An 11118-nucleotide genomic window follows, 5' to 3' on the forward strand; every position below is an offset into this window, starting at 1 on the left:
TCCACATCAGGGTCAGTCTTTACTCTTAACGGAGGAGCTGTAGTGTGGTGAAGTACTAAGCAGAGGTGCATCGCCGACTCCACTATGGAGGTGGAGTACGTAGCAGCTTGCGAAGCTGCTAAGGAAGTCGTCTGGCTCAGGAAGTTCTTGACATAACTGGAAGTTGTTCCAGATATGTCTAGGCCCATTACCCTATATTGTGATAATAGTGGGGTAGTTGCGAAGTCCAACAATTTGTACCAGAGCATCATATAAGCGTTTAATTCGGTTTAATTTTGGTATGGTGGGTGGTTTTCATGAGATATATGAAACTGATGCACTTATATGATTTTCTGAGTTTTGGCATTTTAATTCTCTTTAATTTTCAATTAAATTTATAATTGGCTTTTGTTTGATGAGCTTTTATGTGTTAGCAAGAGTCTATAATTTATTTAGAGTCATTAGAGTTGAAATTAAGATGTAATTGAAGAAACAAGTGCAGGAGGCCGAGTTGCTTTTCCAGGTTTTTCAACTTCTGCTCAAATTCGTTATTGAGGTTCAGTTGCTAAGTGATCGTTTAGTTCCAGAAGTTACACGATGTGAAGAAAAGCTAGACGATAATATAGCAATGGAACCTGGTCGTTGTGATGTTGAACGTTAAACGATCGTGTACCTGCGAGAGCTAAGCAATGCATTTAAATGTTATACGATAGCACTACGCGATCGTTTAGCTTTGGCGTGGGAACTAAACGATACGTTGGATTTACTAGACGATGGCACTACACGATCGTTTAGCTACCGCGCACGTTAAGTGATGCGATGAAGTGCTATGTAATAGCGTTGAGCAATCGTTTAAATACGGTGCTAAGAAATCGTGTAGACGAATTGCTAAGCGACGTGATGATGTTCTATACGATGGAGCTAAGCGATCGTTTAACTGTGGCGGATACTAAGCGATGACATGAAAGCGCTAGGCAATAGTGTTAAGCGATCGTGTAGTTCTATGCGATAGAGCAAAGCGATAGCTAGGCGATAAAGCGATCGTGTAGTTCTACGATAGAGCTAAGCGATCGTTTAGCTTCGACAAACACTAAGCGATCGTGTACCTCTTCTCAACATAAGGCAATGACACTAGACGATTTCCTTCAATGCTACACGATCGGCCTTAGCAACACTTTGAGGTTGGACCGAGAGCAGCCGGTTCAACCAGTTTTCTCAAGGTCCAATCCTGTCTCTTATACACATCTAGATGTGTATAAGAGACAGACACTAAGCGATCGTGTACCTCTTCTCAACACAAGGCGATGGTGTTAGACGATTGTCTTCAGTGCTACACGATCGGCCTTAGCGACACTTTGAGGTTGGACCGAGAGCAGCCGGTTCAACCAGTTTTCTCAAGGTCCAATCCGGTTCAGCCTCAAAGGGTTTTTGGCTGGTCCGATTCAGACTTTGTTGGTCCGGTTCAGACTCATTCAGTCCGGTTCATGTTGCTTGGGTTTGGTTTGGAGCGGTTCGAGTGGCTGGTCCGATTCAGACTTTGTTGGTACGGTTCAGACTCATTTAGTCCGGTTCATGTTGCTTGGGTTTGGTTTGGAGCGGTTCGAGTGGCTGGTCCGATTCAGACTTTGTTGGTCCAGTTCAGACTCATTCAGTTCGGTTCATGTTGCTTGGGTTTGGTTTGGAGCGGTTGAGTGGTTCAAAGACGGTTGTGAAGCTATTTGTAATAATTAGGCATCTGTTTGCTTGTTTTTGCCAAAACAAAAATCATATCAATTAGTATTTAATTTTCTATGCATGAGATGTATGTAATAATTAAATAATTCATGTATATGCATACAGTATGTCATGTAGATTTAAAACCCCACTGTAGGAAGCATGTTACATGCATTGAAAGTATGTTATAACAGTTATAGTATATAGTATGCATGTTAGGGTTATGTTTAATATAATGGTTATATTAGATACCTTTGTTGAATGTTGTGGATGTTAAGCATGTCTAAATTTTGTAAGTTGTTATAAAGTTGGTTAGACATTTAAAATCCATAACAAAGAACAGTCGCATGATCACATAGGTTAACAACTAGTTTTAAATGTTAAAATAGATTGTGAGCTTATAAAATACGGTTACAAACTCATATCGATTCATAAACCTGTCTAAGGCTAGGGGTACCTAAGTTGACGGTTTATGGAACACCTCCTACTTGGGGATTATGACCGAACGATTGAGAGTTGTTAACTGATTTTATAAGCTTGTGTGAGCAATGTGAGGTAAAAAATGGTTTATCACCTAGACATTGTAGGTTAAATCCAATTATAAGAGTTATATTTGGATAAACCGCTTAGACTTAGGTTATATGAAATTAGTCGTCATGCCTAAGTAAATTACCCAAACATTTAGAACACTCTAGTGGGAGATTAACAATATATTTTATATATAGTTATTAGCTTTCACGTCCTTAAGAGTTCACACCGTGAGATCCATGATCGACTTCGTATCGATTTTACCTCGACTGCTCCTTACAGAAAGTGTTTGCATTGGTCAATAACAAGGTGAATGAAGGAAGTAGTTCATAGTAAGTGGGTGAAGGAAATGTGTCAACATTTTCCTACGGTCTCCTCCATTAATTTGAACTGTGAGATTTCTATATTGCGCCTGCTGTCGTTTTTATGCGGCACTAGCTAGTCGTTAACCGCGGTGATCCTTACGGAGGGTTGTGACATAGGATTCGGAACAACCTAGGCTTTAGTAAAATGAATAGGGTATTATAGTTTCGTCTTGGATATTATCTTCTATCTCAAAGGCATATTCATACCGTCCTATAAGATTTAAAAATGGCGGGTCACACTTACCAAAATTACTAATCATTAGTAAAGATCTTGAGCAAAAACAATAATTAAAAGAACTATTAAAATATGAGTTATTCTGAAAAAAGTATTTGGTCAAGAACTGTCTTGCTTCTGTGAAAAAACTCTTGACTGCCCCACGGTAGCATTTGTTCTAAATCATTTAACTATCTTGCAAATAAATAAAGATTTATTGGTTACTTTATTTTATTTTTGCTAAAAATGGATTTAGATGCATATTTTTAATAGAGTTTGTTTAAAATGTTTCACAATGTCGAACTCAATCATACAATTGCTTGCTTCTGATAAATTTAATGGATAAGGTTATTCGAATTGGAAGTCAAACATAAATACGATATTAGTTGTAGATGATCTAAGGTTTGTGTTGACGGAGGAGTGTCCTCCAGTTTCCAGTTCAACGGCTACCCGAAATGTTCGGGACGTCTATGATAGGTAGGTCAAGGCGAACGTGAAAGTCCGGGCCTATATCTTGGCGAGTATATTTGATGTACTCAACAAGAAGCATAAGGTCATGCCCACAGCCTGTGAGATTATGGCATCATTACAGAAGATGAAGAGAAAAGGAAAAGGGAAAAAGAAAGTCACTGCAAAGAAAAACAAAAACAAAACTCCCAAGGGAAAATGTTTCCATTGTGGAGAAGTTGAGCATTGAAAACAAAACTGCCCAAAATATCTGGTTGATAAGAAAGCAAAAAAGGCTAAACATGGTAAATTTGATTTAGTGGTTGTTGAAACATGTATAGTGGAAAATTCTCACCTTACCTGGATATTGGATTCAAGCGCCGCTAATCATGTTTGAACTTTTCTATAGGAAGCTAGTTTTTGGAGAAGACTTTCTGAATATGAGATGACTTTCAAGGTGGGAACAGGTGAAGTCATTTTAGCTGAAGCAGTGGGAGATGTGAAGTTTTTTTTTTTTGGAGATTCTTTTATCTTGCTCAAGAATGTGTTATTTGTACCAAAGATGAAAAGAAATCTGATCTCCATTTCTTGCCTATTAGAGAATATGTACAGTGTATCTTTTGAATGTAATGAAGTGTGTTTATTCAATAGGTGTTCATATTTGTTCTGCTAGACTTGAAAATAAGTTATACATATTAGAACCAAGCGAAGCAAAAACCATTTTAAACATAAAGATGTTTAAAACAACTGAGACTTATAATAAAAGGCGAAAAATTTCTCCTGACGCCTATCTTTGGCACCTCAGGCTTGGTCACATTAATCTCAACAGGATTGGGAGATTGGTAAAAAACAGTCATCTAAATCAGTTAGAAAACAGTTCCCTACCTCCATGTGAATCATGTCTTGAGGGAAAATGACAAAAAGATCTTTTTCTGACAAAGGTCTTCGTGCCAAAGAACCTCTTGAACTTATACATTCAGACCTTTGTGGTCCGATGAATGTTAAAGCTCGAGGAGGATATCAGTACTTCGTCAGTTTTATTGACGATTACTCTCGATATGGCTATATTTACTTAATTAGTCACAAGTCTGAAACTCTTGAAAAGTTAAAAGAATTTAAGGCTGAGACTGAAAATCAGTTAAGTAAAAGAATTAAAACACTTTGATCTGATCGAGGTGGTGAGTATATGGATTTGCATTTCTAGAACTATCTAGTAGATCATGGAATTCAATCCCAACTCACAGCACCTGGAACACCACAACAAAACAGTTGTTGTAGAAAGGAGAAATTGAACCTTGTTGGACATGGTTCGGTCTATGATGAGTTATGTTCAATTACCTCAATCCTTTTGGGGGTATGCAGTACAGGCTGCAGTCTATACTCTGAACATTGTTCCGTCCAAAAGTGTTTCAGAAACACCATATGAATTGTGGAAAGGACGCAAAGCGAGTTTACGACATTTCCGCATCTGGGTTGTCTAGCACACGTGTTAGTACAGAATCCTAAGAAATTGGAAACACGTTCGAAATTATGCCTATTTATAGGACACCCCATAGAAACAAAAGGAGGATACTTTTATGATCCCCAAGAAGATAAAGTATTTGTATCAACAAATGCAATGTTCTTGGAAGAGGATCATATTAAAAATCATCTACCTTGCAGTAAACTAATATTGCAAGAACTGTCTAAAGATACTACAGAAAGATCAACAAGAGTTGTTGATCAAGCTGATCCATCAACAACGGTTGTTGTTCTGTCACGTCCATCCCAAGAGTTAGGGATGCCTCATCGTAGTAGGAGGGTTATTCAACAACCTGAACACTACATGGGTTTAACAGAAACTCAAAATATCATACAAGATGATGGATATAGAGGATCCATTAACCTTTAAGAAGGCAATGGAAGATGTCGACAAGGAACAATGGATAAAAGTCATGGATGACGAAATGGAGTCTATGTACTTCAGCTCTGTCTAGGAACTTGTAGATCAACTACATGGGGTAATACCTATAGGTTGTAAATGGATTTACAAGAGAAAACGAGACCAAACTGGAAAGATACAGACCTATAAAGCCAGACTCGTGGCAAAGGGTTTTACTCAAAGAGAAGGAGTTGATTATGAAGAAACTTTTTCTCCTATTGCCATGATCAAATCAATAAGAATACTTTTTACCATTGCCACATATTATAACTATGAGATATGGAAAATGGATGTCAAGATAGCTTTTTTTAATGGCTATCTTGATGAAAGTATTTTTATGTCTCAACCAGAGGGGTTCATCGAAAAAGGACAGGAACGGAAAACCTGTAAGCTTAATCAATCCATTTATGGATTGAAACAAGCGTCCAGATCCTAGAATATAAGATTTGATACTGCGATCAAATCGTATGGCTTTGAACAAAATGTTGACAAACCTTGTGTATACAAGAAGATAGTCAACAAAACTATAGCATTCTTAGTTCTACACGTTGATGATATCTTGCTCATTGGGAATGAGACAAGTTTTCATGCTAACGTAAAAAGATGGTTAGCAACACAGTTCCAAATGAAAGATTTGGGTGATGCTCAGTATGTTCTAGGAATACAGATCTTTCGGAATCGAAAGAATAGAACATTGACACTATCTCAGGCATCTTATATTGACAAGATATTGTCAAGGTATAATAGCAAAATTTCAAGAAAGGTTTATTACCTTTCAAGCATGGGATTCATTTGTCCAAGGAACAATGTCCTAAGACGCCTCAAGAAGTTGAGGAGATGAACAGAATTCCATATGCATCTGCAGTTGGGAGTTTGTGTATGTTATGTTGTGTACACGTCCTGATAAATGTTTTGTAGTTGGAATCGTCAACAATCCAATCCAGGACACGGTCATTGGACCGCTGTAAAAAATGTCCTCAGGTATCTAAGGAGAACGAAGAACTATATGCTTGTGTATGGATCTAAAGATTCCTTACAGGATACACTGATTCTGATTTTCAAACTGACATAGATTCCAGGAAATCTACCTCAAGGTCAGTTTTTACACTAATTCTGATTTTCAGACTGATGTAGATTCCAAGAAATCTACCTCAAGGTCAGTTTTTCACTTTTAACGGAGGAGCTATAGTTTGGAGAAGCATCAAGTAAAGTTGTATTGCTGACTCCACGATGGAAGCAGAATACGTGGCTGCATGCGAAGCTACTAAGGAAGCAATATGGCTATGCAAATTCTTGGCTGATTTGGAAGTCGTTCCAAATATGCACCTGCCTATCACACTATATTGTGACAATAGTGGTACAATTGCCAACTCAAAGGAACCCAAGAGTCACAAACGTGGAAAACACATTGAAAGAAAGTACCATCTCATCTGGGAGATAGTACACAGAGAAGATGAGATCGTCACAAAGATAACCTCTGAAGACAACCTTGCTGATTCATTCACAAAGGCCCTCTCAGCTAAAGTATTTGAGAGCCACCTAGTTGGACTAGGACTCCGAGTAATGTAATTTAGGGCAAATGGAAGATTGTCTATAGTATTATAGATGCCCTAGTTTATGGTATTTTTCCCATTATGTTTCTCAAAATTATATTGTATATATTTGTTCTCACTGTAGTTTTAGTCCAAGTGGGAGATTATTGGGAATGTCCTAGAACTCGGAATTTGTGTTAAACATTCTATTTATCAATAATAATGACTTGTTGATTTTGCATTTTATTATGGAAATCCAATAAACGTATCATTGGCTATAGTCTGAATACTATAACTTTATGTAGTGACATAAAACAGGATCAAGTTGACAGTATATAGCCTAAATGGTCTAATAAGTATATGGATGAAATTGGGTATCTCATCCTAGTAACACTATTGGATTCGGCCCACTCTGTAGTTGTTACAAGAAGTTGTAAAGTACTACAAACGATGTGATCCACAAATCGTTCATGTTGAGACATGTGAGTGGGGGCATCCTATGCAATGAGTTTGCATATAGATTGGACCACGAAAATAGTCATTTTTCTTTATAACGACCGTTCACTGTTAAAACTGACTATTTTATTTATCTAATAACCTAAGTTAACTCGATCTTAATCCTGAGCTAGCTATGAACTTCTATTTGTTCGGGATTATCCTTTGATCTGCAAACGGTGAGAGTATTCCAACAACACTGCTCAATAAGCTTACCATTTTAGGGATAAGACCGGATGAATAGCTGTGGACATAGCTTTGCAAGATGGAATTCACTTCTACCCTATTTAGGGTTAACAGATAGGTTGTTCTCTTAAGTACTGATTCCAGGTCATGAACAATTGGGACCCCGCCTTCTCATGATAGAGAAAGGATTTGATTCATAAAGATTATGAATCAGAATTGTTCATTAGAGGGTCAGTAGGAACTTAAGAAACAAGATGTATTCACAGGGGTGAAACGGTAATTTTTACCTAGCTGTGATTACGAACAACCTATGAAGGATCGACTTACTGATTATGGTTATTAAGTGGACATAATATATCTACAGTGAGGGGAGTTCAATTATGAGCTATAGTGGAGTGTCCCATAAGTTAACGAATGAAGGTTAGATCGGATTGATGAGTTTAGCCGATTAATCTCGAATTGTTGGAGCCCATGATCTGTAGGTCCGTGAGGTCCCCCTACTAACTCGTAAATGGTTAAGCTTTAGAGTAGCTTGATAAATTAATTTGAAACGTTCAAATTAAACGGAATAGAAGAATAAATATTTAAATATGATTTAAATATATAAAGATGATTATTGTGCAAAAATTAATTTAATATTTGATATTAAATTAATTTATGAAATTAATTAGAAAATGATTTTTCAAGTTATTAAAATCAAGTTTTGGTTTTAAAAACAAAAATTGAAAAATCGGATTGCATGCTTCAAAATGGAAAATGTTGATTTTCCAATATCATCTTCTTCATGCTCACACAAAGCCCATTTCCTTCTCTTCATTAATACTCCAAGCATGAGTTGCAAGCCATGCAATTCTCTTCATTGTATGTTCATCTACAATAAATAAAGAAGATTAGAGTGAATTGAGGGCATGCATAACACAGAAATTTTGAGAGAAAATTTCAGTGAGAAGAAAGTGCTCTTCAAAGTGAGCTGTTATGAGTATATCACTGTTCTTCATCATTTCAAGCTGTTCTTAAGTCCTACAACTCGGTCTAAAGCTCCAAGAGAATAGTGGGAAAGATCTTGAGGTGGTTCACGGTGATCTTTGATGAAGATTACTGCTATACAATCAAGTTCTTGAAGAGTTCTTCAAATGTATGACCTTAAAACCCTCTTTTTAGAAGAGCATGCTTTAGTTTCTGTCAAAATTAGTGAATTTGAATGCTTATGGATCCTTGATATTTCCGCTACATGTTATCTAACTCTAACAATTTCCGTGTCCATCTGATATAACCAATCAACAGTACGATGACCCTTCACAAATCATTCGTAAGTACAACTAGGCCAATTTATCGTTTTGCCCCTATAGTTACATCTAACTTCTTAAGTACCACTGATTCCTCTAATGAATAATACATCATAGTTCCACTATGAGTAAACCCTTCTCGAGCCAAGAGAAGGTGTGGTGTCATATTGTTCAAGCCTCGGAATCAGTCCTTAAGGAAGCAATTTATCTACTTACCCCTGCTTCGGAGAAGGAATGAATTCCATCTTGTGTAGCTGAGTTCCTAGCTCCCCAATCAGACGAATCCCTAAAGTGGTAAGTTTGAGTCGATGATCTAGTCACTCGCACCCATGAAAATAAAAGGATTTCCCTCATAGGCAGGAGTTCACAACTCACTCAGAATTAAGGTCATGTTACCTATGGTCATTCTAGTGAAATGAAAGTCTCTGTCATGAATGACATTATATAATGAGACTAAATATTTCATTGTCCGGTCTTATACAAACTCCTTTGTATAGAGCATCCCCGCTCGTATGTTTAATACATGAATGGTCAGGATCAAACCATTTGTAGTACTTTACAACACTTGTAACACCTACAAAGCGGGTCACACTCGTAGCATCACCAAGATAAGGTTTCCCTCCTTTATCTATAATCTACAGACCATTTAGGTTGTCACTTAAAGCATGATCCACTTGTATGTCTCCACATACATGCTTAAGTTACAATGATAACCAAGGATCTTAGTTTATTGGTTTGTGGTTAATGCAACTAAAATATCTCATATTTCATAGACTAAAGTGAATAAAATATCTCATATTATAAATCACCAAATGTTTGTTCATACAAATGTTTACAAACCACAGAACCCTACGAGATTTAGGGCATCAAGCTCAATACTATGGACCTGGTCATTGAGCCCAACTAAATGAATTTGGTTCTTATTTGACATTTGGGTCAAAGTAAGCCTATTTATGGGCTCAATTGGACTTTTAACCCAAATAATAATATCAAATTGGACCGAATTAATTTTATTCAATCTAATGATCATGAAAGGAAACATGTGGCATTATCGAAATTCGCCAATCTATGTCTTCAACTTCAATTTGGGACACATGCCAACTTCTAATTAGTCTCAAATTCAAGTATATGGATTTTCGTCATTAATTTAGTAAATGACGTGGCAATTTGCGATTGGTCCAAAATTTCTCATTCAACAGTAATCATTTCGTTTTTTATTTTTGATATTTAAAAATTAAGTATATTTTCTTTCAATTTCTTACCATGATTTGCTTTTTTCTTAATTATAAGAGTTGAATTCTTAAATTTTTTACCAAAAAAAAAGTTTTTAAAAGTTATTTTTATAGTATTCAACATTTAGTTTAGTTTTTGAAAATATTGGTAAAAAGTAGATAACAAGATATGAAATTTAGAGGTGACATGAGTGGTTATATGTTTAATTTTGAAAAATAAAAAACTAAAAACCAAATGGTTATCAAATCGGGTCTAAATTAATAGCTTCTCCAAAAATGTACTCGAGAAGAAAAATCTACAAGATTATGTTTTTCCTAAAATATAAAAATATCATCCCCATTTATCCATTGTTTAAAATATGTTATTAAAAAAAAAAACTTTTTTTTGTTAAAAGTGTTGCTGCAATTAAAGGGCTAGTTGCACAAATAACAATCAGACCCAAGATAAAGACGTAGCACAAGAATACACATATTAAGGATATGACCCAAAATTAGCGTCAGATATCACTGATAGCAGATTTATCAGTGATAGTCATATTGGTAAATGACTAAAAAGTCCACATGTAGCCCACCATTTCGCAATTCTTCTTCCGATTTTCTTAAATTGAAAGCTATCACTAATAATGATTGTCGGTGGTAACCACTGATAGCACCAATAGCTGCTATAAGTGATAGCTTTCAATTTGAGAAATATTAATACAACCTTGAAATATTAACACTTGTAATATTGCCTCTTAATTTGCTATAGTTATCATTGGCTATCATTAACACACTTTTATCAATTTGAATCAAACTTGAATTATTAACACTTAAGGCTAACGGTGACTATCAATGATAAATTTTTATAAATAGTTATCCACTTTGAAAGAAAACTATCAACTTTCAAAGAAATGAATATTTAAAGCTATAAGTGATAGAAGTTTATCAATGAGAAGTCTATAAGTGATTGTCATTGATGTCTACCTAAGTCATATCACCATATCACCGATATCATTCATTTAATTGATACATACATAAGTCATATCACTGATATACAGATATTACTGATAGCTTCTATTAGTGAATATCACTAATAACCTCTATCAATGGCTATCACCGATAGTTTTTAACAGTAGTTATCAATGATAGACTTTCATCAAATGGAATCGGCTTTTTATATTATTGATATTATCGATATATGGATATTACCTGAGTTCTATCATCGATATCACTAATATCAC

Source organism: Benincasa hispida, chromosome 9 (assembly GCF_009727055.1).
Source record: "Benincasa hispida cultivar B227 chromosome 9, ASM972705v1, whole genome shotgun sequence".
NCBI lineage: Eukaryota > Viridiplantae > Streptophyta > Magnoliopsida > Cucurbitales > Cucurbitaceae > Benincasa > Benincasa hispida.